This window comes from Danio rerio, chromosome 2, assembly GCF_049306965.1.
Source record: "Danio rerio strain Tuebingen ecotype United States chromosome 2, GRCz12tu, whole genome shotgun sequence".
NCBI classification, from domain to species: Eukaryota; Metazoa; Chordata; class Actinopteri; order Cypriniformes; family Danionidae; genus Danio; species Danio rerio.
Window position 1 is genome coordinate 52,326,303 of NC_133177.1, and position 6,000 is coordinate 52,332,302.

Below are 6,000 nucleotides of genomic sequence, written 5' to 3' on the forward strand. Positions count from 1 at the left end.
CAGATGTGAAAGCACCCTCAAAGATCTGAGTGAGTAAAATGATCCGAACTTCCCATCACTAATGTTTTCATTCACTTAGTGCTGTGTTACACACTGCATGGAAGCTCATTTTCAAAAAACCCATAATAGGGGCTCTTTAAAACTATTATGTTTAGAAATGTGTTGAACAAAATCGTCTTTCTGTTAAACAGAAATTGAGGGCAAAATATACGGGGGCTAATAATTCAGGAGGGCTAATTATTCTGACTTCGACTGTATATGTGCATAATAAAACAGCGATCTGCAGTGTATAATTAAATCTAAATCTCCACAATGCATAGGTTAAACGCAAAATAAATAAGTACTCTGTGTTTTTGTGTTGGTCTGTGTGTTTCTGTCTGTTAGTGTGGGTGGTTTGTTCACAGTCCTGATGGAAAGTGGGATTGTCATGCTTTCTAATTTTGGTCTTTTGGGAGAAAAGAGTGTCAGATGCGACACAAAGCTGCAATTACACACACACAGATGATCCACACACACACTACCAGTGGCCTACGTTTGTCTGGAGGACCATAAGATCATTGCCTGCTGTTTAATATGACCATTACAGCCTCGCTGGGATGAAAATCAGAGCTAAAACGCAGTGTTTTTTTCAGAAATGTTGAAATGTTTGTTTGTAAAGATCTGCAAGTGTGTGTGAGAATAACGATTAGTAGGCAACAATAAACAAGAGCTAACCTGATTCAGCTGACAATGTAACTTTTCACTCTTAATACTTCTATTAAGGGGAGTGTTTACCCAAAAATTGAAAATTACTCACCACTGACTTTGAGTTTGACTTCCACTGCTAAAAAGTTCCAGTTTTTTTGTTGTTGAACCCAAAAGAAGAAATTTTGAAGAATATTGGAAACCTGTAAGTATTGACTTTCATATTGTTTGTTTTTGCTACTATGGATGTCAATGGTTACCGGTTTCTATCTTTCTTCAAAATATCTTCATCTAAGTTAAGTAGAAAAAAGATTGAGGTTTGAGGTAAATATAATTTAGATTTTTTGGGTGAACTATCCCTTTAAGTATGCATTTTGTACTTAAAATATACATTTGTTTTAAAATAATAATTATCCAAAAATACAATTATGATGTTCATCATTCATTTTCTTGTCAGCTAAGTCCCTTTATTAATCAGGGGTCGCCACAGCGGAATGAATCGCCAACTTATCCAGCATTTTTTTACGCAGTGGATGCCCTTCCAGCCGCAACCCATCTCTGGGAAACACACACACTCATGCATTACGGACAATTTAGCCTACCCAATTCACCTGTACCGCACGTCTTTGGACTGTGGGGGAAACCGGAGCACCCGGAGGAAAGCAGGGAGAACATGCAAACTCCACACAGAAACGCCAACTGAGCCGAGGCTCGAACCAGCGACCCGGCGACCTTCTTGCTGTGAGGCGACAGCACTACCTACTGCGCCACTGCTTCGCCCCACATTATGATGTATTTATTCTATTTGAGTTCATTTGAATCTATTTCTGTCTTCGAGTTGTTAACATTTACCTACATTTTTCATTTTCAATGACTAGCTTTTTTTTAAGCCACCATCAAAACCGCGCATGCACATTTACTCCTGTTTAATTAGCAACATCTTCACCAACAATTTTAATTAAATTTAACCTCATTTTTCAATGTTTTTTTTATTTATAAGTGTTAGTAATATTGTTGTTAGTAACCTACGTTTTTCCATTTCCAATGACTATACGTACAAAACACTTTCACGCCACTTTGCAGTATAGAACAAAACAATGCTTGTACACATACTCCTATAGTAACATCTTGACTAAATCATTTTAATCAAATTTCTCAATGTTTTCATTTTATTTATCATTGTTAAGTCCCGTGCACACGCTTTTTGCTTGCGTTTTCTGTTGACCTTTAACGCCTTGTGACTAAATAAAGAACGCTAATGTGTTTGTGCAAACCAGCGCTCAAAACGCCAGGCGTAAAATCATCATTTTTAAACGCCTCATGCTCGTTTTTTTGTTTTGATGCGCCGCGTCAAAACTTTCTCTACCAATCTGATCGACACTTTTCCTCACGTCCACTGAGATGCTGAAATTACAGTTAATAGCACTTGGAGGCGCTCAAGCACAAAACTGTCAATGCGAGAACACATTGAAGAAGATGCCCAGAGGCGGCATGAACGTGGAGCAGTTTATTGCACTGGTGAACAATAATCATTTCTTCATCGCAAAAGCTGAACCATCCATGCTTGTTCAAATCACCAGTAACTTTAACATCAAGCGTGTCAACTTTCTCTTTTTCTTCTTCTTCTGTGTTACAAGAGGGTGTCGGAAGCTTAAAGTTTGTAGCGTCATTTAACATCAAGGAATGATTTTGCATACTCTTATGCTCGATGCCAGTGAAAATTGCTAAGGTTTGAATCCAGAAAATGAAAAGCGTTCTGGTGTGCACGAGCCTTTAGTCGTGTTGTTGTTAGCAGGCTAACCTACATTTTCCATTTCGATTGACTACAGTTTCATTTAAACCACCATGCAGTAGGCTACATACAGTACGAATCAAAACAACACATGCACATTTACTCCTAGTAGTCTTACATCTTGACCAACTATTTAAATTTATTTTAATCTAATTTCTCAATGTTTATGTTTTATTCATAATTGTTAGTCATGTTGTTGTTAGTAACCTACGTTTTTTTTTTTTTTTATTTCCAATGACTATACAGAATACTTTGAAGCCACCATGCAGTATGTGCATGCGTTGTTTTGTTGTGTGGCCTATTTACTCGTTTAACTAGCAACCTCTTGACCAACAATGTAAATTAATTTTAATGCAATTTCTCAATGTTTTTATTTTATTCATGATTGTTAGTGTTGTTGTTAGTAAACTACGCTTTTTCATTCCCAATGATTACACAAAATACTTTCACACCCCCATGCAGTATACGGATCAAAACAACGCATGCACATTTACTCCTAGCAACACCTTAACAATTTAAGCTCATTTTAATCTAATTTCTTAATGTTTTATTTGTAATTGTTTGTCATGTTGCTGTTAGTAGGCTAACCTACGTTTTTCATTTCGATTAACTACACTTTCAAGCCACCATGCAGTAGGCTACATATGGATCAAAACAGTGCATGCACAATTAGGGTACTCATATAGTAGCCTAACATTATCTTGACTAACATTTTTAAATTAATTTTAAATTTAATCTCCTTTCTCAATGTTTTCGTTTTGTTCATAATTGGTAGTCATGTTGTTGTTAGTAACCTACGTTTTTCCATTTCCAATGACTATACAAAATACTTTCCCGGCACCATGCAGTATAGGTTACATACGGATCAAAACAACACATGCACATTTACTCCTATAGTAACAACTTGACTAAATAATTTTAATCTCATTTCTCAACGTTTTCGTTTTATTTATAATTGTTAGTCGTGTTATTGTTATTAAGCTAACCTACGTTTATCATTACAATTGATTAAACATTTCGATTTCGATTGACTATACTTTAAAGCCACCATGCAGTAGGCTACATACAGATCAAAACAACACATGCACATTTACTCAGGAAAGAAAGAAAGAAAGAAAGAAAGAAAGAAAGAAAGAAAGAAAGAAAGAAAGAAAGAAAGAAAGAAAGAAAGAAAGAAAGAAAGAAAGAAAGAAAGAAAGAAAGAAGCGTTATTGCCAGGTATGTTCACGCATACGAGGAATTTGTTTTTGTGACAAAGCTTCTACAGTCCAACAGAATGACAGAGACAAGAAAAAAAACTGATAATAAATATATTAATTAAAAACAGAAGTATTAACTAGTAGTACTGCTATAGTAGCCTAACATCTTGACCAGCTATTTAAATTAAGTTAAATTGAAATAGTTTTATTTATAATTGTTAGTTGTGCTGTTGTTAGTAACCTACCTTTCCAACGACTATTCAAATTACTCAGCCACAATGCAGTACATAGGCTACACATCCAAACAACCCATGCGCATTTTATTTGTTTAACTATACATTTTGACTAACTATTTAAATGTGTTTTAATTCAACTTCTTAATGTTTTTGTTTTATTTGTAATTGTTACTTGTGTTGTTGTTACCCTACGTTTTTCATTTCCAATGACTTCCAAGCCACCATGCAGTATGCATACGTATCAAAACAACGTATGCACATTTACTCAAGTGTTTAACTAGCATCATCTGGACCAACAACTAAAATTCATTTTGATCCAATTTCTTAAATGTTTTCATTTTTTTATATAATTGTTAGTCGTGTTGTTATTAACCTACGTTTTTCATTTTCAACTATACATAGCCTACTTAAGCCACCATGCAGTATGCATACGTATCAAAACAACGTAAGCACATTGACTAGTGTTTAACTAGCCCCATCTTCCAACAACTTAAATTCGTTTTAATTTAATTTCTCAATGTTTTCGTTTCATTCACAATTGTTAGTCGTGCTGTTGTTAATAACCTACGTTTTTTTCCATTTCAGTGACTACACAAAGTACTTTCACGCCACCATCAAAAACATAGCTTACGTGTTGTATGCATACAAATATAGTATAGATATCAAAACAACGCATGCACATTTACTCGTGTTTAACGTCTTGTGACATCTAAACGTGTAACATCATAACAATAAAGCTGCAGGTAAAGGCTACTGACCGTACCTTCCACTGACGCGTTTACCCAGTGCGTGAACTTCAGCGTTTCCAACACTTAAGATGTTGAGCAGCCCTGCGGGTTTGTTAGTCCAGATCTCCCATGTTTGGGCTCTTCTTCAGACTCATACCGGCGACGATGATGATGATGATGATGCTGATGATGAGGATGTTAGTGATGTTGCGCTACAGCGGGTGAGAGCAGCGACGCAGCAGCATCATTTAAGCATCATTTCACCTCGAGGAAACAAAAGAGACCCAGCCAATCCTCACACGGCGTTGGGGAACTTGTGAAATATTAATCGAAACGCAATCGCGTGCTGCAGGACGAAGGCAATGAATCCGCTTTGAGTGCGCTGTGATTAAAATGGAGGCGATGCGACTGTCAGGATGGATGAGAAAGACTGGAGAGAGAAGCGGCGTCGGCGTGATTCACCGGCTCTGCGCAGGTGTTCTTGTGTGTGTGTTTGTGTGTGTGTGTGTGTGTGAGAGAGAGAGAGAGAGACAGAGAGAGAGAGAGGAGGCAGAAGCGTGGAGAATTGGGCAATTAGAGGTGGGATGGAGAAGGGGGAGAGGGGAGGAGAAGAGGGGGTGGAGATGAGGTCAGTGTCATAAAAATATCTCACACAATAAACAATGATAGAAAAAAGACAATGATTTATCACTTTAAATATATCGAACATATTTCATACATTTAATATATTTAATATATTAAATCTTGTATCTGGAAGGGCCATATGTCAGAGTAGCTGGCGGTTCATTCCGCTGTGGCGAGCCCTGATAAATCAAGGACTAAGCTTAAGAAGAATGAAAGAAATGTATGAAACATTTTCCGACATGCAATATTTTTCTTTTATATTAAAATTTTAATGTAACTATGCGTGTTTATAAATAGTTTTATTAGTTAATCATTTATAAGTCTATATTTTATTCATTTTATATGCTCTGTTTAGAAAAAAAGATTCCAAATGGGAGATGCCCCATAGAAAAAACATGTGTTTTGCATTTAAAAATAGGTTACATAAAGAACTTTTAAGCAAAGACTTTTAAAAAATAACCCTTTTTGCCTGTAAAAAAATTATAATATAATATTTATAATAAAATATTTAGATTTTCATATAAGAATCTTTTTTACACTGTAAAAAATCTGTAAATTAGCAGTTTTCCATATTTTGTGATTGATGTTTTTATTTATTTTCCCCTATTTATTCATGCTTTTAAATTGCATTATTGGACCTCGATCTTCCAATAATGTTTAACCCTGAACAATTAACAAAAAAGAGACTTTTATTAACATTTTTAAGAGTTTAAAGTGATATATTGTCTGAGTTGGTG

At 35.5% G+C, this 6,000-nt stretch overlaps 1 protein-coding gene across 1 annotated transcript in view; it reads right to left on the minus strand.

The window, feature by feature from the left end:
• Positions 1 to 5,071, minus strand: part of kcnj9 (potassium inwardly rectifying channel subfamily J member 9) — a 45,107-nt gene extending 40,036 nt beyond the window's left edge. The window contains exon 1 of the mRNA XM_009298868.5: positions 4,675 to 5,071. The gene's annotated coding sequence lies outside the window, so the exon portion shown is untranslated. The remainder of the gene's footprint in view (positions 1 to 4,674) is intronic.
• Positions 5,072 to 6,000: the final 929 nt, after the last annotated feature.